Source organism: Stenella coeruleoalba (assembly GCF_951394435.1).
Source record: "Stenella coeruleoalba genome assembly, chromosome: 18".
In the NCBI taxonomy this organism is placed as follows: domain Eukaryota; kingdom Metazoa; phylum Chordata; class Mammalia; order Artiodactyla; family Delphinidae; genus Stenella; species Stenella coeruleoalba.
The window spans coordinates 50,111,700-50,139,369 of record NC_137164.1 but is presented as its reverse complement, the minus strand read 5'-3'; the positions used below and the strand labels follow the sequence as shown (position 1 = coordinate 50,139,369).

Below are 27,670 nucleotides of genomic sequence, written 5' to 3'. Positions count from 1 at the left end.
CTACAATGAGGTATCACCTCACACTGCTCACAATAGCCATCATCAAAAAGTCTACAAACAATAAATTTTGGAGAGGGTGTGGAGAAAAGGGAACACTCCTACACTATTGGTGGGAATGTAAATTGGTGCAGCCACTACTGAGAACAGTATGGAGGTTCCTTAAAACACTAAAAATAGAGTTACCATTTGATCCAGCAATTTCACTCCTGGGCATATATTTGGAGAAAACTCTAATTTGAAAAGATACTTGCACCCCAATGTTCACAGCAGCATTATTTACAATAGCCAAGACATGGAAACAACCTAAATATCCATCAACAGATCAATGGATAAAGAAGATATGGTGTATGTATGTGTGTGTGTGTGTGTGTGTGTATATATATATATATATATATATATATATATATATAAAATGGAATATTACTCAGCCATTAAAAAAGAATGAAATAATGCCATTTGCAGCAACATGGATGAACCTAGAGATTATCATATTAAGTCAAGTAAGTCAGACACAGAAAGACAAATATCATATGATATCACCTATATGTGAAATCTAAGAAAATGATACAAATGAACTTCTAAGAAAATGATACAAATGAATTTATTTACAAAACAAAAATAGACTCACGGATATAGAAAACAAACTTATGGTTACCAAAGGGGATAACAGTGTGTATGTGGGGTAAGTTAGGAGTTTGGGATTAACAAATGCACACTACTATATATAAAATAGATAATCAACAAGGACTTACTGTAGAGCACAGGGAACTATACTCAATACCTTGCAATAACCTACAATGGAAAAGAATCTGGAAAATAATATATATATATATACACATATAAAGCAGAATCACTTTGCTGTACACTTGAAAACTAATACAACATTGTAAATTATACGTCAATAAAAAAAATTCATATGTTGAAGTCCAAATCTCTAGCACCTCAAATTATGGCTGTATTTGGAGACAGCGTCTTTAAAGAGCTAATTAAGGTAAAATGCAGTCATTAGGGTGGGCCTTAATTCAATATGACTGGAATCCCTATTAGAACAGATTAGGATGCAGGCATGCAGAGAAGGAAGGCCATGTGAAGACACAGGTAGAAGGCTGCCATCTGTAAGCCAAGGAAAGAGGCCTCAGAAGAAACAAACTCTGTCAACACCTTGAGCTCAGACTTCTAGCCTTCAGAACTGTAAAAAAATAATTTCTTTGCTTAAGCTGCCCAGTCTATGGTATTTTGTTATGGCAGCCCTGGAAAACAAATATAGTATGCCACCTTGGGCAACAGTTATTTATGCATATATACTAGCTCCTAGATATTAACCTTATGAATTCTTTGGAATCAAAGTCCATGTCATAAATATTCATGTCCTCTACAATGCACTCCTTTGCAGACAGTACATATTTAATAAATATAAACTCAGTGAATACATTTATTAATTAATTATAAAATATGGAAATGGTATGAGATTTCTCTACAAAAATATTTTGAAACAAGCTTAGAAATACACGTTTAAAAAGACATTTATTTAAATACAGTACTAAGGAAAAGGATTTAATGGTATTATTATCTTTTGCAATGAATAATACCTATTATCATGTTATGATCTTGAGAGGGATTTAATATATGTGATTATTATATTAGTTTCCTATTGCTGTAACAAAATAGTGGCTTAAAACAACATGAATTTATTCTCTTACAGTTCAAGAAGCAGAAGTCTAAAATCAAGGTGTTGGCAGGACCAGTTCTTTATGGAGGCTTTAGGAGAGGGTCTGTTTTCTTCCCTTTGCCGTCTGCATTCTTAGGCTTCTGGCTCCTTCCTCCATGTGCAAAGGGCATCTCTCTGACCTCTGGTTCTGTCATCACATCTCCTTTTTCTGATTTTGGTCCTCCTACCTCCCTCTTATAAAAATTCTTGTGATTACATTGGGCCCACCCAGATAAACCATTATAATCTCTCCAGCTCAAAATCTTTAATTTAATCATATCTGCTATGTTTCTTTTATCATGTAAGGTAACATATTCATAGGTCCTAGGAATTATGCGTGTACATCTTTGGAGGACCAATAGTCAGCCTGCCACAAACTTGGGCAGGCTCTGGGGCTAGTAATGCTGTAATAGAGGTAAGTGAAGAGGCCAAGACAGCCTCAGGGACTGCACAGAAAAGGAAAGGGAGAAGGGAACTTACTATGAAGTGAGTACCAGGAAAGACAGCTGGGCAGGCTGAGGGCCCGTGTGTAAAAAGACATGTCAAGCTCAGGTGATCTAACCATATGGAAGTAAAGATTACTCTCAGTTTCCATCAGGCTCTCTATCACAGTAAATTAACTTTTAATTTATTTAGTGGGATGGAGACGTGGAAAGTATGTGTCTGCTAAATTTGAAAATTAATTCCATTCGGACCATGAATTCTGGCAATCATTCCAGGTCAATGTCCTAAAAAGCATTTAACTGTACAGAGATATCATTTTTAAAACACTATTTGATGTAGCTTTATCACTTTTAATAGAGCTGTTGAGAAATGACACCATTAAATTTCAGAGATCTTTATATAATAATTGTATCTTTGTAGGAAGCATAAAGTTTAATAATTAATTCAGAGACCATGATCAGTTAGGTATTCTAGGTGGGATGTTATGCAAATACAAAACAAATACAAATAAGTAAAAACCAAAGCAATATTGGTTTTGGAAAAAAATGGTGAATTTGGGTTTTTTGTTGTTGCTTTGTTTTGTTTTGTTACAATTTCCCCGATCCATTCTCTTCCTCATAAGTCCCACCTTATAGCCATAGGAAGTGAACATACTTTATGAATCTCTTTGATCTTTTTACCAGTATTTATTTACCAACTATAGAGTTTTAAGTTTCTTATTAAATATAAAATTAAATCATATACTTATGACCTAGAGAATGTTAAACCTACTAAAAAGTGGGCATCTGAATAACTTTGAAACCCTTAAAGTATAACATGTATACCAAACATCACCAGAACTTTTTAAAACAGTCTCTATTATATATATATATATATACACACATATATATGAATAAATAGACAAAATTCAATATTCTATATCACTGGGTAGAGTAGCAAATAGGAGTTCTTTTCCCAGTTTTTTTAAAAGTCTTTATTAAATTTGTTATAATATCACTTCTGTTTTATTTTATGTTTTGGTTTTTTGGCCGTGAGGCATGTGGGATCTTAGCTCCCTGACCAGGGATCAAACCTGCACCCCCTGCATTGGAAGGTGAAGTCTTAACTACTGGACCGTCAGGGAAGTTCCTTTTTTCCCAGTTTTAACTCTTTAATAGATGAATAACCATAAACAGCTCATATAACTGCTCTAAGCCTTAGTTTCCTCCTCTGAAAAATGAAGGGATTGAATTAGGGGATTGCTTCAATCACTCTGACTCTTGAGTTCTATGATTTTAAGTCTGTGTGTCCTCATTACCCACATAGTAAAATCCCACTGTGGTGAATTTCATATAAGCTTTACAATTTTTAGTCAAAATAAAATGTTAGATGAGAATTCAATACTAGAATTCACATATTGTTCCTATAGAACCTAGAGACTAAACAGCCAAAAGAGAGAGATTATTAAGGGAAAAGAAAGTCTTGGAGCCCTTTATTAAAAAGGAAGGAACATCAATTTCCTTCTGTCCCAATCTGTCTTCTTACAAGCTCCTGGATGCTGTCTGTGTAGTGGGCACTCTGGGAATTCAAGCATATTTTCCCAGTTAGAGTTGAAATATAAGTGAGGCAAGAAAGCAAAATGGAAGAATGGTTGTTAGTTGACATTTTTGACAAAAGAATTCGAGAACTACATATGAGCATGATATTAGTTTTACAATGCAAACAGCACACAAACAAGCTATTTTGACCATGTCTGACAAAGACCAAGAAAAGCATTCAGGGACTTCCCTGGTAGTACAGTGGTTGGGAACCCGCCTGCTAGTGCAGGGGACGTGGGTTCGATCCCTGGTCCAGGAGGATCCCACGTGCTGTGGAGCAACTAGGCCCATGCGCCACAGCTACTGAGCCCAAGTGCCGCAACTACTGAAGCCTGTGCGCCTAGAGCCCGTGTTCTGCAACAAAAGAAGCCACCACAATGAGAAGCCCATGCACCACAATGAAGAGTAGCCCTCGCTCGCCGCAACTAGAGAAAGGCTGTGTGCAGCAACGAAGACCCGATGCAGCCAAAAATTTAAAACTTAAAAAAAAAAAACTTAAAAAAAAATAAGAAGAAGCATTGAGAGTATAGAGCCCACAGAAGACTGTGAGCCATTAGCAGAGGCAGAGAAATTTTGTTATGGCAAACTCTTTTTTGTAATTGTTTTCTTATAATTACATATTTAACTATAAATGCTCCCTTACCTGGCTGAGACATGCCTGGCTTGGCCACCTGCACTGGGTACCCCTAGCACCCACTGGCTGTGTGTTGAAAAGACCAAAGCATGTTTGCAGAGAAGAACAGATGGGTGCATGTGCCCGTAGGCAGTTCTGTCTTCCCAGAAGAACCAGCTTGTTCTGGCAGAAGGGTTTAGAAAATGAGCTGAAGGAATCACTCTATTCAGACAAAGCAAAAACATCACCAATTTCCCCTTTCACATGCATAACTGGAAGCTATATCCTTTAGTCCTCTTAATTACAAAAAGCCAGTAAACATATCTACAGCATATCTACCGTTTTCTATAACCAACTGAGAACGACTTTCATTAGATTTCATAGTTAATGAACTGGGTGTCTGGGAATTAGGGTGAGGTAAGGCATCTTTATTTCACTCAAGAATGTCTAAAATAAAACAAATTTGGCCACGGATGCTACTAAAAGCCTATTAAAAACAACATCCCCTGACCACTAACCAAAGTTTGACCCATGATGAAGACCATTGTTTTATAGACAAAACAAATGCAAAATTTAAGCTATTACCTAATTATTTTTACCAAAGGCATCATCTGAGCTGCTTAGACCACAAATATTTGCTTTTTTCCTCTCTAAATCAGGTATATAATGTGGAAAATCTAGGTAATTTCCATTATCACATGGTAGGAAGTCTACAGTTTTTCAGGAAAAACCACATTCTCTAGTGAGCTCCAAATAAGAAAATGTCATTCATTCATTTTTCTGACTTGTTACTCATCACCTCATCACTGACCTCAGGGACAAGTGTGGCACATTTACTAATGGATAGATATTCTTCCTGAGACCTGGTATGCCAATTACAAGGGAAGCTAGAGAACATAAAACCAAAAGAACATAGGCAATCAGTCCTGAACATAGTTGCTCAGAATCTGCTTAAGGCAAGCTGAGAGATACAGGCAGAAGTCCAAGTTGCCCAAACACTTTTGCAGCTTTGCAGTATCATAGAACTTTAGGTCTCAAAAGGTAGGCTGATATCCCAACACCCAAGTGTGAGGCACTCGCGAGGGGCAAGATCCAACTCTCTCATGGCCTGGCTTGCCCCAGTGGTGAGGCTTACAGTGTCCATGAAGAGAGATAAATGGCATATCCTGCAGGCAATTGCATACCTATGAATATTAGATATTCATATATCTGTGGATATCATTCCCTTAGTTTTAAATATTAGATATTCACATTATTAATTTTGTTCTTCTGAATGCAGTTTTTGAAAATGATTGAGAAGCAGGGTCTTCAAGGTTAAACATTTTATAGTAGAAACCTGAGTATGGCTGGGTTATGTTTCTAACTAAGGGCAGATCAATAGGCTTTCAAATCAACTGAAACTAGTGATGATCTTCTATGAGTGCTGAAGAGCTGACCTAGGACTCAAGGCCACCAGATATCTGATGAAGGAACAATAAAGCCTAGGTCCCCAAACTTTTGGGCACCAGGAACTGGTTTCGTGGAAGACAATTTTTCCAAGGACCAGTGGTGGGGAGATGGTTTTGGGATGATTCAAGAGCATTACATTTATTGTGCACTTTATTTCTGCTATAATAATAATACTCATAATATATAATAATACATTGTAATATACATTATATATTATAATATATAATGAAATAATTATACAACTCACCATAATGCAGAATCAGTGGGAGCCCTGAGCTTGTTTTCCTGCAACTAGATGGTCCCATCTGGGGGTGATGGGAGACAGTGACACCCGAAGTGTGTTGCTTAGGTCCAGTCTACTCCGTAATCTTGTTCTGGTTGCTGTCACTGCAGAAAACCCTGCTTCACAAAGACAGATGTTGGAAATGCAAGCAGGCTTTTCAGTGCTTTTGTGGCAATCTCAGGATATTCCACCTTGACTTTAATCCAGAACACATGGAGATTTGAAGTTGTCTCACACATACTTTTAAGGCCACCATCATTTGTGATCTCAAGCAGGTGCCTCTTCTAGCACAGACAAAGTTGCTTCACCTGGCTTATTCAGAAATGGATTGCAGATCCATTCCTTCCCAGTTCCGGGGTCTTTTGCGGTTGGGAAGTAATCCTCAAACTCCTTTGAAAGCTGAGACAGGTGATCATGCACCAGCTAGGAGAAAGAAGGCCCTGGCTCAGTCCCTTTCAAAATCTCTGCAAATGTTTGAAATGTCAAATATCCCAGTGTTCACTCGTCGCCCCCATAATTCCAGTTTGGCTTTGAATGCAGCTAGTTCATTGGGCCAGTTGAATAGGTCACACAAGTAAGCACGTTTTTTATTTTTATTTTTTTAATTTTAATTTTTTCGGCTGCATTAGGTCTTGGTTGCTGCACGCAGGCTTTCTCTAGTTGCGGCGAGCGGGGGCTACCCTTCATTGTGGTCTGCGGGTTTCTCATTGCTATGGCTTCTCTTGTTGCAGAGCACAGGTTCTAGGCACGAGGGCTTTAGTAGTTGTGGCTTGCGGGCTCAGTAGTTGTGGTTTGAGGGCTCTAGAGTGCAAGCTCAGTAGTTGTGGCATACGGGCTTAGTTGCTCTGTGATATGTGGGATCTTCCTGGACCAAGGATCGAACCTGTGTCGCCTGGATTGGCAGGCAGATTCTTAACCACCGCACCACCAGGGAAGTCCAAGTAAGCAAGTTTTGCAACCCATTCTGTGTCATTGAAATGTGCTGCCGGTGGTGACTTTTTCTAAAATAAATCTTTGGAGCAACTCTCGTAACTCAAAAACTCTGGCCAGTGATCTGCCTTTAGAAAGCCATCTCACTTCTGTGTATAAGAGAAGACATGTATGATCTGTGTCCATCTCCTCACAGAGCTGCACAAACAGATGTGAGTTAAGGGCATGTACTTTAATGTGGTTGATAATTTTAATCACATCCTGCAAAACACTGTTAAGTTCAGGTGTCATTTTTCGGCTAGCCAGCATTTCTCTATGGATGACACAGTGCGTAGACTCACATTCAGAAGCGACCTCTTTGACCCGAGCAGTGAAATCAGAAAGCCGTCCAGTCATGGTAGCCGCTCCATCTGTGCATATACCGGCACAAAATGACCAGTTCGGTTTTCCTGATATGGAATCATTCAAAGACTTGAATAGTTCTGTAGCTGTGGTGTTGGTTGGCGACAAAAGTGCACGTAACATAGCCTCATGCACATACTCCTGAAAATTATATCACACAAAAACAAGCATTGTTGCCTTGTTGTCAACATCGGTAGACTCGTCAACCTGGATTGCATACCACAGTGACACATTAATCCTCTCTAATAATTGTGCCTCAATATCCTCTGCTATTTCATCAACTTGTCTAGTTATGGTGCTATGTGAAAGAGGAACATGTGCCACCTTTTGAACTGCAGACTCTCCTGAAAGTTCACAACCAATGTCCTTAGCAGCAGGCAGGATCAACTCTTCACCAATAGTAAAGTGCTTCTTAGCTTTAGCAATGTGGTTAGCCACTAAGAATGATGCTCTCAGTGCAGACACTCATCTTCGCTAGGGTTAGCTTGTGGGATTACCAAAACTGTGACTGAGACAAGTGTGCAGTGTGGGAAAGAGGTGCGGACGGGAGTGGTAAATAAAATAATGCGCGGGTCACACGTGGACTAGAATAAGTGTGGGATTCTGACTTAAAGCCTGCCACCAGATGCAGCTGTACAATTGAAATACATCAACTTACTGGCCACTGTAAAGCCTGCCACCAGACGCAGCTTAATTGTCACTTGCCACTCACTGATAGGGTTTTGATGTGAGTCTGCAAGCAATTGATTTATTATGGTCTCTGTGCAGTCAAACCTCTCTGCTAATGATAATCTGTATTTGCAGCCACTCCCCAGCGCTAGCATCACCGCCTCAGCTCCACCTCAGATCATCAGGCATTAGATTCTCATAAGAAGCGCACAGCCTAGATCCCTTGCACGCCAGTTCACAGTACAGTTTGAGCTCTTAGGAGAATCTAATGCCACCACTGATCTGACAAGAGGCAGAGCTCAGGCGGTACTGCGAGCGATGGGGAGTGGCTGTAAATTCAGATGAAGCTTCACTCACTCACCCACTACTCACCTCTTGCTGTGTGTCCCAGTTCCTAACAGGCCAAAGACAGGTACCGGTCCATGGCCCGGGGGCTGGGGACCCCTGCAATAAAGCACTGTCATATTGGAGGTCACCCACCTTCAAGCTACCAGTTAAGCTTCACCCTCGATGTAGCATATTATTCAAACAGAAAAAGAGAGAGTTTTAATAATATTTCATCCTTGCTTTTTATTTTTCTTTAAAATGGATTGAAATTTCCCTGTTATTTCATTTTGCGTGTGTGTGTATGCATGTGTGTGTACCGGAAAAACTGAGTCCAGAAAGGTAACAGAGAGACTGAATTAGAAATAATTTCTTCATTCCCAAACTGCTCTCCAAGATGCCTAAGCAACTAGATACTTCCGTTAAAACCAGTGATTGAGATCAGGGAGGACAAACAACTGATTTAATTTTCATCTAGTTATATGCTTCTGCCTAAAAAAGCTACCAGTAAATAGTCTCAACTATCTCATATGCAAAATGGTACGTCTCAAGGTGCAATTTCAAAATTCCTTCTAAAGATAAGCCATTGAGCAACAAAATCAACAAATTATCTGCTGCTAAAAGACGGGCAAAAATTACATTTTCTTCCATGTGACATCAGACAGAAATCACTCAAATTCAAAATAAGACATTAGCTCTGTGCAGTAACCAGATTAGATGTTTGTCTATTGCATTAGAGAAGCAAAGCAGCAGGACTGCTGTTGCATCTTCGTAGGTCAGTATGCAGCTCCTTGGAGATGTTGATCTGGAAATATAATAATTTAAAATCAGAAAGATTATCCAACCTTTTACTGGAGAAGAAAAAAGGACAATGCTTTTTCTCTACAATACTGGTTCAGTTCTTAGATATATTTTAAATTTTATTTAAAATTTTCTGTAAAATTTTTATATGTAGCACTCCATATAATATATCCATAAAATAAATAAAGATTCAAGGTAATAGTGTACTAACGAGCTTTAAAGAAACCAAAGGTATCTTCTATTCAAATACATGAAAGCTTTTGTTAACATTGTACTTGTTTTCATAGAAATGCTAGAAAAGCTTTTCTACCAAATTCCCCTTTTCAACATACAATTTGCCTCTACTCCTGTAACATGAGCTTTCCCCGTTATGCTGCAAGAACCAAAGGTCCAATTGGTGAAAAGATTTCACAATATTTAAGCAGATGTTTAAACATCTGCTTCTGAGTAAACAAACAACAAGTGAGCAGGCCTTTCAGAGAGGTTCCCCACATGAAATTAGTTTCCATCATGTGACATTGCTTACTCTGTGCTGAGCAGTCACTTATGCATATTGGAAGGTATGGCCAGAGGCCTGAAATAACTCAAAGGTGAGACATGCTTTGGCCACAGACAATGTTCACGATGACTATGTAGGGCAACTGACAATGCTGGGGTCAGAGCAGACTGCAGGTGGATTAAGTCTCATGTTTATGAGCATGACTTAGTAAAAAGGAACCAGAAGATTTTACTACAGGCTGAGCAGACTACACACAATGAACGTCAGGATCAAGCAGAGTGAAGGAAGGAAAGCTGGCTTCCCTGGAGACAGCCTGAGAGCTGCTTGCCAGTCCCTGAAGGGGAGGCTGATGTAATGATGTATAACCTTCAGGTCACTGAGCTGCAGAGAACAGCCCAAGTGGCCCTTGGCAAAGATGGTGCTGCTTTCATCTGGTCTCATGTGGAAACATGTAAGAGGGAAATCAGAACTGAAATGGTTGGCTACTTAGGAACAAGACAACCTGGGTATTTTACCTGCTGTAAGTGTGCTCTGGGTGTGCCCATGCCCATGTTCTGGTCCTTGAAGGTCTCAGTGTGGCGCCAGTGTGGTGGTTAATGGAACCTTTCATGGCTCCAGGAAAGAGCTCCAGACTGGGAGTTCGAGATATATAATAACTCACCTGTGAGCCAGACCCCACCTCTCCACTCAAGTTCCATCTCCCAGAGTCTCACATCAGCCCTTCATTCTCAACCCCTTTGTCTCGGCACTGGGCCAGTTGCTCATGTCCTTCCCAAGGTCATTCAAGGTCTCCTAAATTATCTTCCTGTCTCTGGTCTCTCATCTTTTCATTCCATCCTTCAAGAATTATCTTTTCAAGGTTACATTTGGTTTTTGAATACAAAAGTAAGACATGTAATACATGTCTGTAATAGAAGAGATGTTAAATATAAAAAAAGAAAATCACTCATAATCCCACTGTTATCTTTTAATGTATGTGAAATAAGTGAAACTCCTTCCTTCTCTCCTTTCTCTTTAGCATGCAGCTCTGTAGTCACCATCAAGAGATCATTTTATATTCTTCCAGATTTTATTCTATGCTTATATGAATATATATTTTTGTTGATTTTTTTCCCCAAAGGAAAATAGAATCAGGTTATGAATATGGTTTTGCAATGTGCTTTTTGTTTTACTTATAGTGAATATATTTGCAAGTCCATACATATGAATCTACAACTTTCTTTTTAATTGCTATATGAATTTCCTTTAATGAATATTCTATATTGATTTAAACATTTTCCTATTAATTGAGAATTCTGCTTGTTTTTGGCTAATAAACAACACTGCAATGAATGAGCATCCATGGACATTTATTTTGTGTATAATTAAGCTAGTACTTCTGTAGGATAGACCCCTAGAAGTAGAATTTCTAGTGAAATGTCTAGGTCAAATGTCATGCATATTTTACTTTTGATAGCTAATGTTAATTTGCCTTACAAAAAGCTACATCTGATGGAGGAGCTTCAAGATGGCAGAAGAGTAACACGTGGAGATCACCTTCCTCCCCGCAAATACATCAGAAATACATCTACATGTGGAACAACTCCTACAGAACACCTACTGAATGCTGGCAGAAGACCTCAGACCTCCCAAAAGGCAAGAAACTCCCTCACGTACCTGGGTAGGGCAAAAGAAAAAACAGAGACAAAAGAATAGGGACGGGACCTACACATCTGGGAGGGAGCTGTGAAGGAGGAAAGGTTTCTACACACTAGGAAGCCCCTTCGCGGGCGGAGACTGCGGGGGGCGGAGGGGGGGGGGAGCTTCGGAGCCACGGAGGAGAGCGCAGCAACAGGGGTGTGGAGGGCAAAGCGGAGAGATTCCCGCACAGAGGATCGGTGCCGACCGGCACTCACCAGCCCGAGAGGCTTGTCTGCTCACCCGCAGGGGCGGATGGGGCTGGGAGCTGAGGCCCGGGCTTCGGAGGTCGGATTCCAGGGAAAGGACTGGGGTTGGCAGCGTGAACACAGCCTGAAGGGGGCTTGTGCGCCACGGCTAGCTGGGAGGGAGTCTGGGGAAAAGTCTGGAGCTGCCGAAGAGTTGAGAGATTTTTTCTTGCCTCTTTGTTTCCTGGTGCGCGAGGAGAGGGGATTAAGAGCGCCGCTTAAAGGAGCTCCAGAGACGGGCGCGAGCCGCGGCTAAAAGCGCGGACCCCGGAGACGGGCATGAGACGCTAAGGCTGCTGTTGCCACCACCAAGAATTCTGTGTGCGAGCACAGGTCACAATCCACACCTGCCCTCCCGGGAGCCTGTGCAGCCCGCCACTGCCAGAGTCCCGGGATCCAGGGACAACTTCCCGGGGAAAACGCGCGGCGCGCCTCAGGCTGGTGCAACGTCAGGCTGGCCTCTGCCGCCGCAGGCTCGCCCCGCATCCTTACCCCTCCCGCTCCCCGGCCTGAGTGAGCCAGAGCCCCCGAATCAGCTGCTCCTCTAACCTCGTCCTGTCTGAGCGAAGAACAGAGGCCCTCAGGCGACCTACACGCAGTGACGAGTCCAAATCCAAAGCTGAACCCCGGGAGCTGAGCGAACAAAGAAGAGAAAGGGAAATCTCTCCCAGCAGCCTCAGGAGCAGCGGATTAAATCTCCACAATCAACTTGATGTACCCTGCATCTGTGGAATACCTGAATAGACAACGAATCATCCCAAAACTGAGAAGGTGGACTTTGGGAACAATGATATATATATATATTTTTAACCTTTTTGTCTTTTTGTGAGTGTGCATGCTTCTGTGTGTGATTTTGTCTGTATAGCTTTGCTTTTACCATTTGTCCTAGGGTTCTGTCTGTCCATTTTTTTTTTTATTACTTAAAAAATTTTTCTTAATAATTTTTTTAAAAAAATTTATTTTATTTTACTTTATTTTATTTTATTTTATCTTCTTTCTTTCTTTCTTTCTTTTTTCTCCCTTTTATTCTGAGCCGTGTGGAGGACAGTCTCTTGGTGCTCCAGCGAGGTGTCAGGGCTGTGCCACTGAGGTGGGAGAGCCAAGTTCAGGACACTGGTCCACAAGAGACCTCCATTATCCACATATTATCAAATGGCAAAAATCTCCCAGAGACCTCCCTCTCAATGCCACGACCCACCTCCACTCAATGACCAGCAAGCTACAGTGCAGGACACCCTATGCCAAACAACTAGCAAGACAGGAACACAACCCCACCCATTAGCAGAGAGGCTGCCTAAAATCATAATAAGGCCACAGACACCCCAAAACACACCACCAGACGTGGAACTGCGTACCAGAAAGACAAGATCCAGCCTCATCCACCAGAACACAGGCACTAGTCCCCTCCACCAGGAAGCCTACACAACCCACTGAACCAACCTTAGCCACTGGGGACAGACACCAAAAACAAAGGGAACTACAAACCTGCAGCCTGGGAAAAGGAGACCCCAAACACAGTAAGGTAAGCAAAATGAGAAGACAGAGAAACACACAGCAGATGAAAGAGCAAGGTAAAAACCCACCAGACCTAACAAATGAAGAGGAAATAGGCAGTCTACCTGAAAAAGAATTCAGAATAATGATAGTAAAGATGATCCAAAATCTTGGAAATAGAATGGAGAAAATACAAGGAACATTTAACAAGGACCTACAAGAACTAAAGAGCAAACGAACACTGATGAACAACACAATAAATGAAATTTAAAATTCTCTAGAAGAAATCAATAGCAGAATAACTGAGGCAGAAGAACGGATAAGTGACCTGGAAGATAAAATAGTGGACATATCTACTGCAGAGCAGAATAAAGAGAAAAGAATGAAAAGAATTGAGGACAGTCTCAGAGACCTCTGAGACAACATTAAACCCACCAACATTCGAATTATAGAGGTCCCAGAAGAAAAAGAGAAAAAGAAAGGGACTGAGAAAATATTTGAAGAGATTATAGTTGAAAACTTCCCTAATATGGGAAAGGAAATAGTTAATCAAGTCCAGGAAGCACAGGGAGACCCATACACGATAAATCCAAGGAGAAACACGCCAAGACACATATTAATCAAACTATCAAAAATTAAATACAAAGAACAAATAAAAGTAGCAAGGGAAAAACAACAAATAACACACAAGGGAATCCTCATAAGGTTAACCGCTGATCTTTCAGCAGAAACTCTGCAAGCCAGAAGGGAGTGGCAGGACCTATTTAAAGTGATAAAGGAGAAAAATCTACAACCAAGATTACTCTACCCAGCAAGGATCTCATTGAGATTCGATGGAGAAATTAAAACATTTACAGACAAGCAAAAGCTGAGAGAGTTCAGCACCACCAAACCAGCTTTACAACAAATGCTAAAGGAACTTTTCTAGGCAAGAAACACAAGAGAAGGAAAAGACCTACAATAATAAACTCAAAAGAATTAAGAAAATGTTTATAGGAACATACATATCGATAATTATCTTAAATGTAAATGGATTAAATGCTCCAACCAAAAGACATAGATCGACTGAATGGATACAAAAAAAACACCCGTATATATGCTGTCTGTAAGAGACCCACTTCAGACCTAGGGACACATACAGACTGAAACTGAGGGAATGGAAAAAGATATTCCATGCAAATGGAAATCAAAAGAAAGCTGGAGTAGCAATTCTCATATCAGACAAAATAGATTTTAAAACAAAGACTATTACAAGAGACAAAGAAGGCCACTACATAATGATCAAGGGATCAGTCCAAGAAGATATAACAATTGTAAATATTTATGCACCCAACATATGAGCACCTGAATACATAAGGTAAATACTAAAAGCCATAAAAGGGGAAATCAACAGTAACACAATCATAGTAGGGGACTTTAACATACCCCTTTCACCAATGGACAGATCATCTGAAATGAAAATAAATAAGGAAACACAAGCTTTAAATGATACATTAAACAAGAGAGACTTAACTGATATTTATAGGACATTCCATCCAAAAACAACAGAATACACATTCTTCTGAAGTGCTCATGGAACATTATCCAGGATAGATCATATCTTGGGTCACAAATCAAGCCTTGGTAAATTTAAGAAAATTGAAAACATATCAAGTGTCTTTTGTGACCACAACACTATGAGCCTAGATATCAATTACAGTAAAAAATCTGTAAGAAATACAAACACATGGAGGCTAAACAACACACTACTTAATAACCAAGAGATTGCTGAAGAAATCAAAGAGGAAATCAAAAAATACCTAGAAACAAATGACAATGAAAACACAATGACCCAAAACCTATGGGATGCAGCAAAAGCAGTTCTAAGAGGGAAGTTTATAGCAATACAATCCTACCTTAAGAAACAGGAAACATCTCAAATAAACAACCTAACCTTACACCTAAAGTAATTAGAGAAAGAAGAACAAAAATACCCCAAACTTAGCAGAAGGAAATAAATCATAAAGATCAGGTCAGAAATAAATGAAAAAGAAATGACAGAAACGATAGCAAAGATCAATAAAACTAAAAGCTTGTTATTTGAGAAGATAAACAAAATTGATAGACCATTATCCAGACTTATCAAGAAAAAAAGGGAGAAGACTCAAATCAATAGAATTAGAAATGAAAAAGGAGAAGTAACAACTGACACTGCAGAAATACAAAGGATCATGAGAGATTACTACAACAACTGTATGCCAATAAAATGGACAACCTGGAATAAATGGACAAATTCTTTGAAATGCACAAACTTCCAAGACTGAACCAGGAAGAAATAGAAAATATGAACAGGCCAAACACAAGCACTGAAATTGACACTGTGATTAAAAATCTTCCAAAAACAAAAGCCCAGGACCAGATGGCTTCACAGGCGAATTCTATCAAACATTTAGAGAAGAGCTAACACCTATCCTTCTCAAGCTCTTCCAAAATATAGCAGAGGGAGGAACACTCCCAAACTCATTCTACGAGGCCACCATCACCCTGATACCAAAACCAGACAAAGAAGTCACAAAGAAAGAAAACTACAGGCCAATATCACTGATGAACATAGATGCAAAAATCCTCAACAAAGTACTAGCAAACAGAATCCAACAGCACATTAAAAGGATCATACACTATGATCAAGCAGGGTTTATCCCAGGAATGCAAGGATTCTTTAATATACACAAATCAATCAATGTGATATACCATATTAACAAATTGAAGGAGAAAAACCAGATGATCATCTGAATAGATGCAGAGAAAGCTATCGACAAAATTCAACACCCATTTATGATAAAAACCCTGCAGAAAGTAGGCATAGAGGGAACTCTCCTCAACATAATAAAGGCCATATATGACAAACCCACAGCCAACATCATCCTCAATGGTGAAAAACTGAAACCATTTCCACTAAGATCAAGAACAAGACAAGGTTGCCCACTCTAACCACTATTATTCAACATAGTTTTGGAAGTTTTAGCCATAGTAATCAGAGAAGAAAAAGAAATAAAAGGAATACAAATTGGAAAAGAAGGAGTAAAGCTGTCACTGTTGCAGATGACATGGTACTATATGTAGAGAATCCTAAAGATGCTACCAGAAAACTACTAGAGCTAATCAATGAATTTGGTAAAGTAGCAGGATACAAAATTAATGCACACAAATCTCTTGCATTCCTATACACTAATGATGAAAAATCTGAAAGAGAAATTAAGAAAACACTCCCATTTACCATTGCAACAAAAGGAATAAAGTACCTAGGAATAACGTACCTAAGGAGACAATGATGTATGCAGAAAATTATAAGACACTTATGAAAGAAATCAAAGATGATATAAATAGATGGAGAGATATACCATGTTCTTGGATTGGAAGAATCAACGTTGTGAAAATGACTCTATTACCCAAAGCAATGTACAGATTCAATGCAATCCCTATCAAACTACCACTGGCATTTTTCACAGAACTAGAACAAAAAATTTCACAATTTGTATGGAAACTCAAAAGACCCCGAATAGCCAAAGCAATCTTGAGAAAGAAAAATGCAGCTGGACTAATCAGGTCTCTGACTTCAGACTACATTGCAAAGCTACAGTAATGAAGACAGTATTGTACTGGCACAAAAACAGAAATATAGATCAATGGAACAGGATAGAAAGCCCAGAGATAAACCCACGCACATATGGTCACCTTATCTTTGATAAAGGAGGAAAGAATATACAGTGGAGAAAAGGCAGCCTCTTCAATAAGTGGTGCTGGGAAAACTGGACAGCTACATGTAAAAGAATGAAATTAGAATTCTCCCTAACACCATACACAAAAATAAACTCAAAATGGATCAAAGACCTAAATGTAAGCCCAGACACCATCAACCTCTTAGAGGAAAACATAGGCAGAACACTCTATGACATAAATCACATCAAGATCCTTGTTGACCCACCTCCTAGAGTAATGGAAATAAAAACAAAAAAAAGCAAATGTGACCTAATGAAACTTCAAAGCTTTTGCACAGCAAAGGAAACCATAAACAAGACCAAAAGACAACCCTCAGAATGGGAGAAAATATTTGCAAATGAAGCAACTGACAAAGGATTAATCTCCAAAATTCACAAGCAGCTCATACAGCTCAATATCAAAAAAACAACCCAGTCCAAAAATGGGCAAAAGACCTAAATAGCCATTTCTCCAAAGAAGATATAGTTTGCCAATAAACACATGAAAGATTTCTCAACATCATTAATCATTAGAGAAATGCAAATCAAAACTACAATGAGGTATCATCTCACACCAGTCACAATGGCCATCATCAAAAAATCTAGAAACAATAAATCCTGGAGAGGGTGTGGAGAAAAGGGAACCCTCTTGCACTGTTGCTGGGAATGTAAATTGATACAGCCACTATGGAGAACAGTATGGAGGTTCCTTAAAAAGCTTAAAATAAAACTACCATATGATGTAGGAATCCCACTACTGGGCATATACCCTTAGAAAACCATAATTCAAAAAGAGTCATGTATCAAAATGTCCATTGCAGCTCTATTTATAATAGCCAGTACATGGAAGCCACCTAAGAGTCCATCAACAGATGAATGGATAAAGAAGATGTGGTACATATATACAATGGAATATTACTCAGCCATTAAAAGGAATGAAACTGAGTTATTTGTAGTGAGGTGGATGGACGTAGAGACTGTCATTCAGAGTGAAGTAAGTCAGAAAGCGAAAAACAAATACCATATGCTACCACGTACATATGGAATCTAAAAAAAAAAATGGTCATGAAGAAACTAGGGGCAAAACAGGAATAAAGATGCAGACCTAGTAGAGAATGGACTTGAGGATATGGGGAGGGGGAAGGGTAAGCTGGGACAAAGTGAGCAAATGGCATGGACATACATACACTACCAAATGTAAAATAGATAGCTAGTGGGAAGCAGCTGCATAGCACAAGGAGATCAGCTTGATGCTTTGTGACCACCTAGAGGGGTGGGATAGGGAGGGTGGGACGGAGGGAGATGCAAAAGGGAAGAGATATGGGGACATATGTACATGTAAAAGTGATTTACTTTGTTATAAAGCAGAAACTAACACACCATTGTAAAGCAATTATACTCCAATAAAGATGTTTTAAAAAAAAAAAGCTATACCTATATTCACTCCCATCAATACAATTATGAGAGGTCCATTTTCCCTCACTAAAGGAACATGTTATCAATCTGTTGAAATGTTGCCAATCAAGTGGGTGAATAAGATATCTTGTTACTGTTTAATTTTCATTTATTTAATAATTATTGAAATGGGTCATTTTTTCATACGTTTTTGGACACTTCTACCCCTTCTTTCATTAAAGGAACTCTGTTTGAGTTCTTTGTCAATTTTCTATTTGGCTGATTGTCTTTTTCATATTTATTAGTAGAATGTTAGAAGATAATCTGGATATTAATCTTTTATCTTTACATACATTGCATATATTTTTCTCCCAACCTCTCACTTATCTTTTACATTTACTTTTATCTTTTCAAATAAATGTTTTATTATGTTGATTTTCTTTACGGTTTCTAGGTTTACAACATGCTGAGATAGCCCTTCCTTATCCCACAATTATAAACCTATATTTCATTCCTTTTCTTCTAGCATTCTTCTAGTTTGAGGTATTTTTTAGTGTCTATACCTTTAATTATTTGGAATGTATTTTTGTGAAAGGTGTGGTATAGAGATCTAACTAGATTACCAAATATCTTAACATCATTTGGAATAATTATTTTGCCCATTATTTCTAAAATCCCACAATTATTATTATACTAACTTTCCATATGTTTTCGTGGTTAATATAAACAAAGTGTGTGTGTGTGTGTAGTTGTTACATATATACACGTTTTAATATAATGTCTATGGTCTACAGGATATAAGAAATGAACTTACAATTCACAATAAATGAAATTATGCTTAAGAAACTCTGATGTACTTATAAAAATGATGCTATTCAAAAGCGCACACACAATGCTTTTTAATTAGTTCTTTTAAAATATTGCAAAATATGTAGCTTAAATTAATGTGTAAATAGTACTGCAAAGAGTATTCCTTTTTTAAACATTATCTCACAGTCTAGTTGGGGAAAAAAAGCTTTAAAAAAGAGCAGACAATTTTCTTTAAGCTGAGAGTAAATTATTGCCACCACATTTTACAGTTCATGTCATGACATAGCTTCAATTAGGAAACCATTTATTCTGTCCAGTGAGACAGAATAAATGGTTCACAGTGGCAGTCCATTTTGCCATTGCCAGGTCTCTAGTCCAAAAGAAATAGGATTTTTTCACTGAGGGGTAATTCCCAAGGGACCAAGTCTCTGGAATCTTCCCTTAAAGTCTACATTTTTAAAAAATCTTTGTTTTGACCCAGGATAAACAATTTAGTATAGAAAAGTATAGAAAAGAAACTTTAAAAAAGTTATTTAACAACCTAGACAGACATGGCATGAAGGGTATCAATGAGGGGTTGCTAAAGGCATAAGGTACTAATAAACCCTATCACTTCTTCAGCTCCACTGAATGTTCACTGTTGCTGAAGCCACAGATATTCTAAGAGAGCTGGGGGTTGTGGGGAAGCATGGGGACAGGGTGGCAAAAAGACACCACAAGAGCATGTCTCCAACCCAAGAGGCAGGTCTTCCCAACTCCGCCATCCCTGCACCATTGTTTTGCAGTGTAAACATCTTCTCAAGGAGAATGAATGGAAATGTATACAAACCACTGAATTATTAATGTTCTTCACACTGTGAAGCTAAGTGATGAAATGTTCCCTAAATTAGGTTGACATGAAAATGTGGATTTTGCCATCAGCTAGGCTGTCTTTGTAGCTACGAAGAATGTTCAGGCAAAGGTCATGCATAGTGAAATACAGTTTAAGAAAAGGTCTTCTGCTACCTTGTTCTTAAAGAATGTAACATCATTTTAAATCAGTGAATCCTCCCTACCTCCGCCCCAATAAAAAGACATAGATTAAGTGCTCCCAACGGAGTATGGCATCTGTCTGCACACCTGAGTGTCTATTCCTTCAAACTGATAGAGATAATTAAGCCAGGAATAATTTGCATCTTGAATATATAATTATTCTTTATCTTAGCCAAGGATAAAAAACTAAGATCATGTCATTATTATTAAAACTGCTTTCTTGTCCTTTAAAGGCTGTATTGGCTACCCTGTTCTGTGCCCATGTCTATGTGCCATTGTCTTAATCCTTCCACACTAGGGCCAGGACTATGCTTTACTCATTTTTATATCCCTTATAGCATATTGACTTGCACATAGTAGGTGTTCAGTAGACTTAGTGGGTGAACTACATGAAGCATCAAATATTCTCTAGAATAGTATGATCTAGGTGGGCACCTGGTCCAATCTGATTTATATAAAAAGTTAGTACTCATTTGAAAATATAATAGTCACTCTAAGGTTTAAAGATATAGTTATCAGATATTTAAAAACCACTATAAAGAAAGACATACAGTTTTCAGATATAAATGGTGAATTAGTTAGGTCTTAGATGCTTTCAGATTAATAACAGCTCTTGTGTTACAAACCAAAAGAAGGAAATGCACATCTAACTCCTTAAACATATACTTGCCTGTTCGTCTACACAGTAAGAATTTAATAAACGGTTACTATACTAGATGTGTTCTTATGTATATTTCCTTATACACCCCTCAGAATTAAGAAGGAAGTAACATTTCAAACACCTCAAAGAAAGGTAACAAACTCCAGGTCAATTAATCTGATATGGAAACTCAGGTGGCCCTCCTTAGAGCCACAGGCATATCAGCTTTGTGGTTCTGACCCAGTCTTATGCCCTTCTCAGGGTTCTAGCAAGAATTCCCAGGAAAGGGGTTGACAAGGCTTAGGAAGAATATAGGGTCACAGACAAGAGGCTGAAGTTAGAAGTGTAACAGCCATTCTGAAGGTGATACTGGAGTACAGAAAAGGAAGTCATGGTAAGAAGTTTTTCTTAAGACTGTGTTGAACACAGTGGAGGGAGAGGAGGACAGAGGCTGAGGGGGTGGTTCACAGGAATGTGCTACTCAATTTATATTCACTCCAGATCCCATCATCAGGTATGTATGATTCCAGTGATATATTGTTGCCTTGGACAGGATGAGTTCAAAATCTGGGCAGGAGAGGAGCCTGGCGTAGGGAAGGTCCTCTATATCTGTAGCTGAATGGGACTGGGATAGGCAGAAACGGACCAAAGCATTAGCTTCATTAATGGGCCGTGTTCTCTCTCCACTACCCCACTCATACCCAGTGACCATCTCCTTAGGATAATTTAGTGTTGTGTGAACAAGTTCAAACACAGTTATGCTGCTTTTAAAATATTTGTTTTGAATAATTATTGTTAACAACACCACAATCATCTTTTGAAAATGGTAGAAGTTGATGAGGATTAACAAGGAGAATAGGTGGAAATAGGAAAATGTTTAAAAATACCTGTAAAACTGGCTTTATGTTTTTTAATTACTACCATAATACAATGTGCATCAACTTTATAAACAAGTGTATGAAATGGATGTCAGTATAACACTTCCCTTGGGGCCTATTCTAGGAAATTAATTTTCTGTAAGCTAATTTATTAGCTTACAGTGAAACTCCCAATAACGATTCCACATCAGAAGGCCAGGACAACATAATAAAGTCATAGTTAAATTAAGACGGTCTTTGGGCTCTCATTCATTACAGAGAATTCTAAGGCTTTGGGTTCATAGGCAAGACATGGCTGAGAAGCAGATGCAGGACAACACATTATTCTCCTTATCAGACACCGGCTAGCTAGCCAGCCCCAAAGTAGTCTAAATAGTAAATGAACTTGAAGCTTAAAAAAAAAAAAAAAAAGGTACATCCAAAGCATTTTATGAAAGCATATTAGAAAAGCTTTCAGTGAAATCTTATCCGTACTTAACCAATCTTATCTGCCACTACTCTCCACCATGAGCCCACAAAACAGATTTATTCATGACTCCCGAACATGCCTTGTGCTTTCCTACCTATACACCTTTTGCAGCGATTCCCCCAATCAAACAAAGCCCTCTATCATACCCTCATTTACCCAAGCTTTCTTCATCTAATAAGACCAATTCAAATCCCACACCTCTCATGAGGTCTTTTTCATTTATCCCACATTGAATTGATTTCCCACTACTCTGAACTCTCAGGTCATTCACTGGAACCTTCATATATATTTCCTGCATTATTAATTTTATTTTCCTGTTCCTATAATTAACTGGATTGCTAGCTCTTTGAGAAGGCAGTGATTGTATCTTGTCACCTGTGGATCCCTATTCTACATTAAAATGCTCAATAAAGATTTACAGAACTGAACTTGAAGTCAGAGGCCTTGTCTTACAGTATACATCTCTGTATCTCTCCAGCCCTAACAGCCCCAGCATATGCCTTGTTATAAACCTAAACAACTCAAAATGGTACTTGGTACCGGCTCTGATTGGTTAAAAAACAAATACATTTTAAATTTTCTCTCTCTTTCTCTTCCTCTCTCTCTCTTTCTTTCTTTTCTTTTTTTTTTTTTGCCAGTATATTTTATCTTTTCTAAAGCAACATCATATTGCTAGAATTTGAAATTTCTCTGCTAAATGGAATTAGACCAAAACTATAAAACTACAGAGGAAAAAGTAAAAATCACATTGTAGTGATATTATTTCCTTATTTCCCAAATCATACATAATCATTAAAGAAAAATTAGAAAATAGAGAAACACAGAAAGAAAAATACATATTTTTCAAACCATTTATAATTTTCTGGTGCCTAATCTTTCCTTGGTAAAATTACTTTATGCTGCCTATCTGCCTAGGTCATTCTAAATGAAATTACCCTATCCACACCCTCTACCTTATGAAACTTACCATACCAGCGCATCACCCCAGCTTCAGGTAGATATCTCCCCAAAGGAACAGATTGTCCAGCAATAAATATAGACCAACAAAATAAGCTAAGCAACAGGCTCTATCTTGAGAATTTAAATTGTGTACATGAGATACTAAATGTCTTCTACAGTTTTTAAATTGCTATCCCCAGATGACAATTAATCATTAAAAATATACCCACTGAAATGGTGGTTATGAAATGGACACAAAATAAATCCACAGAAACGGTGATTTCTACACACTCACAAGTTAAACAAAAGCTTGCTAAGCTATACCCAGACTCATATTATGCAATTATGGTATACAATTGCAGTATTTTTATTACTTGTGGAAAGAGAGCAATTTATTTTCTCCTCGGTAAGGTAAGTGATAGTAGTACAACAAACCAAGTGATGTGAATAACTCTGATTTTTTCATTTGTTTTAGATTTATCAAATGAAGTGGTCAGAATATTTTTCTCTCTTGAAAAACTCGCTGAAGCTGTACTTAACCCAAAGTCTTTATTAGTTGGCTATGGTCTTTTCCTCTTTCTTGAAAGAGAAGATATTTCACTGAGATAAAATGATCACCTATGAAAACTTTGATATTTTTTGTTAGTCTGAGCTTAAACCACCTGAAAAAAAGTTCGTCAGTGTATTTATATAGCTCCATGCACTATTTTTAATGATATTGACAGTGACTTTTCCTGAAACTGAGTTATAGTTACTGTTTGATGAACATACTATTTGATTACTTTCATTTGAAATGTTCTTGCATATCTTAGTAATGTGTGACCCACAGTTTCATTCTGGATTACCACTATGGTCAAAAATATATAACCAATTCAAACAGAATGTAGATATTCTTTCCACTCTTGGAGCCCTTAGGGAAGTCTTGTCAAGGTTCACTACTTAAAAATGCCACAAAATGTTTGATAATTAATGACTATATACTGATCATGAGAAGAGAGGGGTGCATGATAATCACATTCCCTTCTCAAAATATAAATAAAGAACCCAAGACTAACCTCAGCATCCCCATCCATAAAATGAAATGAATACCTACTTCATAGTTTTTGTTGTTGTTGTTTTTTGGGTTTTTGTGCGGTACTCGGGCCTCTCACTGCTGTGGCCTCTCCCGTTGCGCAGCACAAGCTCCGGACACGCAGGCCCAGCAGCCATGGCTCACAGGCCCAGCCGCTCCACGGCATGTGGGATCTTCCCGGACCGGGGCACGAACCCGCGTCCCCTGCATCGGCAGGCAGACTCTCAATCACTGCGCCACCAGGGAAGCCACATAGTTTTTTTAAATTACTAAATGAAAAAAAAAATATGTGAAATAATTCAGTTAGCCTGGTATGTGGCACATAAGTGTTCAGTTACTGTTTTTTGCATGAGTCTGATTTAGCCATCTGCAAGAGCACTGCTTTTGGTCCAGCTTAAAGCCTATGAAATTTCCTAAGAATTCGTGATAGACTTTACAGAAGTAATTCTCATTATATAATCCTCAGAAAAAAGATGGTTTAAAAATATCAAATTCCAAGAAAAAGTCAAATAGGTTTTCTACTCATACTCACTCCATAGTAATGAAAACAACCGAAAGAGAACCCCCAAAGTTATGTAATTTGTGTTATTTCTAACATATTCTAAATTCAGATACAGTAGATCAGATTTATTTATGTTAACCAGATGGTGTTGAAAAATAAACAGGTTATATGAGTATCATTTTAGCTTTAAATAAAACGAGAAAAAGGATTTTTAAATAAGCTAGTAGAACAAACACAGAAGAGACTAGGTTTTGAAGACTGTCCAATGGAACTTGATTAATTAGACAGGGAGGAGTCCTGACAGAGGGGTGCTTGAGCCGGCTAAGACTGGCTTGCAAGAGCCAATTGTTCAATTTTCAGGAATTTTGCAGGCCAGTTGTTAAAGATGGTTATTATTAAAAATTAATTATATAAACTTACAATTAAACATATTATACTAAATTGAAAGTTGGTAAATACTCAAAACTGATCACTTCCTAATTATTTTACTAAATTTTAGTGTTATCCAGTCTCTTGCGATTATTTACGTCTATTACACGTGTATGGTAGAAATACTATGCAAATGCGTGCTACTGTACATCTCTTCCTAACTCCATGTTCAGTGGTCCTATTGGTAGTTTAAAATCAGCCATGGTAGGAATGTTTGCACCATGGAAATCAGCAAATGCTACAGATTAGGGCTTTTTTTCTTTTCAGAGAACCAGTTGTTAAACATCTGTCAGCACACCAGTGAGTATTGGTCTCAGTTTTGCTTTCAGAAAGACACAAATTCTGGTCAACTCCTGGCTTTGGGAAAGAGCTAGGTCCTATATATAACCTTGTTGGGAGACAATTCTCCATGAGTCTCTCATGATTCTACACCTCTTGTGAAACAAGGCACTGTCATTCATTCTGAACTATGTCTTCAAGGATTTAGTACAGCAAACAGCCTTGAAGGTTATAGGCATGCTTGTTGCCCATTATAAAAAAAAATTCAGGTTCCCTAAGCTTAGGGTTCCTCTCCTGTAACTCAAGTCACTTCCGTGAAGGCATTCATCTGAGCCTATCTGTGTTGCCTACATGGAACTTGGAGGCAAAGGGAACAAAGACAAGTATGTGCTGATGCTCAGACTATTTGCTGTGCTGTATTTTTGTTACTCTCAGGCCCAGGATTTCCGTGTTTTCTACCAGACTCCATCAAACTGTGGCAGGCTTGCTTGTTAGCTGACAGAAAGGGTAAAAGTTTGGGCCTTTCGTAGTTCTTGATAACTCTTTCTGAAAGAGTAATCTAATAGTTTAGTATAGCCTACGATTAAGCTAAAAAGAGCTAGAAAGTTTTTTTTTTTCTTAATATTGCAGCGTGTTACTTTTCTTAGATGCAATTCCAAGGATTTTAGTTGCTAAATACTTCCCTAGACCCTTATCTACTTGCCAGAATCTTCATATTGTCCCAATTCCAGACTAGGTCCCTTCCATTTCTTTTCCACAACACAAGCAAAAAAAGTATATTTTCAAGAGAATGACAGAGAAATGATAAGAGGAAAAATAATAGCTTAGAAGGAAAGAGAGATATTTTTCTTTTTTAACAGTGAAAATTAAGATGCCAGTAGAAATTTTAAAAATCTTAAGACTGTTTGAAAAATCAGGAATTTTTTTTTAAAAAACCTGTTTTAAGGAAATGGCAGTTGATATCAAAATAATAGAGTCACCTAGGGAAAACAGTATCTGAAAGTTCTAAGAAGGTATGACTATGACACACTTATTGTTATTAGTATTTTGATATAATACTATACCCATTTTAGAAATATTCTTGTCCTCAAACAATGCAAAATCTTATTTTGTATGGGATCGTGGAGTCCAGAGCGAGTATCCTCTTAGCCAACCCAAATATATCTAATACACCATTTTCCTCTTTAGTTACTCTCACTGGCTCTGGGCACTAAAGGCCATTGTGAAAGTCTCCAGAATGAAGATTTGTGCAAGTCGAGTTCTGTGTCACTAAATCAATGCCTGCCCCAGGTGGCACATGCTTGGAGCACCGCCAGCACTGTTTATGACAATTAGATTGCATCTGTTCACAGAGAAATGGATAATAGCATTTACAGGTTACCACCCTTAATAGTATGTTCTGATACAAAATCTCTTTAGTTTACCATTTTCAAGTCACTGGCTATGTCTTATTTCTCAAAAACAAATGACAAAGGCATAGCAGTAGAAAAATAATCCATTATACAGCAACAGAACTTAAAGTAGACAATATCTTTCTAAATCACGTCCCCTGCACTCTTTATCATTTACCTACCTGAGAGAGTTTTAGAATTAATTAGCACTTAGAAATCACAGCAAAGTTTTCATCGTCAAGAATAGCAGGAAAATAATTATTGTGCCAAACAAGAGGCCTTTTTTATAAAGATATGTTGATTAGTAGTTGATTTTATCATCTTTTTTCTTTCTTTTATCTCATTAAACTGGACTCAAAATTAAAATAAAAGTATTTTAAATTAACCTAATCAAGATATGTTGCCCATATTTCACCATATAACACCCACCTAGAGAACAGAATTAAGGTGCACTGATACCAACAACCTATATTTCTTCTGACTTTGTCCCCTAACCACAATTTTGGGATGTCCAGACTCACTCAAAATCCCTCCAGTCTTACCTGGGAGTCCCCAGGAGCAGATCCATTCTGCCTCTACTACCTGCATGGAGACTCGGCATCTGCAGGACCCAGCCCTCATGATGCTAAATGTGGCACGCTCTCTAGAAAATTATATGTGCCAAAGCCATGCTGTGTTCCCTCCATAGAAAGGAAAATGCACCTCTTACTTTTTGACTTTGTGTCTAGAGACCAAATTAGAGATGCTTAGTGTCCTCATGCCTTAGAGTGAGGTTGTGGACACTTGTATATTCAACTCCTATTTTCTGTAAGACCTCTGTGGAGCTGGACCAGGGACACTGGCTGAGAGTCTGACAAGGTGCTACACATAAAATCAAGGCTCCCTTTGATGCCTGAGGCATTTGTTATGCCAAGTCTTCCCTGCCTGACTTTTCCTTCTTAAGCATGAGTCCTTTCCCAGGGAGCTTCATGTATTCATG

The 27,670-nt window shown here is 38.3% G+C and overlaps 1 protein-coding gene across 12 annotated transcripts in view; it reads right to left on the bottom strand.

Annotated features, from left to right (window-relative positions):
* Positions 1 to 27,670, bottom strand: part of SCEL (sciellin) — a 334,162-nt gene that overhangs the window by 244,676 nt on the left and 61,816 nt on the right. For 7 of the 12 annotated variants that reach the window (XM_079903393.1, XM_079903382.1, XM_079903395.1 and 4 more), the window contains exon 1: positions 6,039 to 6,050. The exons of 1 other annotated variant lie outside the window; for it this stretch is intronic. The gene's annotated coding sequence lies outside the window, so the exon portion shown is untranslated. Of the gene's footprint in view, positions 1 to 6,038; positions 9,170 to 27,670 lie in introns of those variants that run through there. 4 more of the 12 variants (XM_079903383.1, XM_079903385.1, XM_079903384.1 and 1 more) reach the window with 2 other exon arrangements.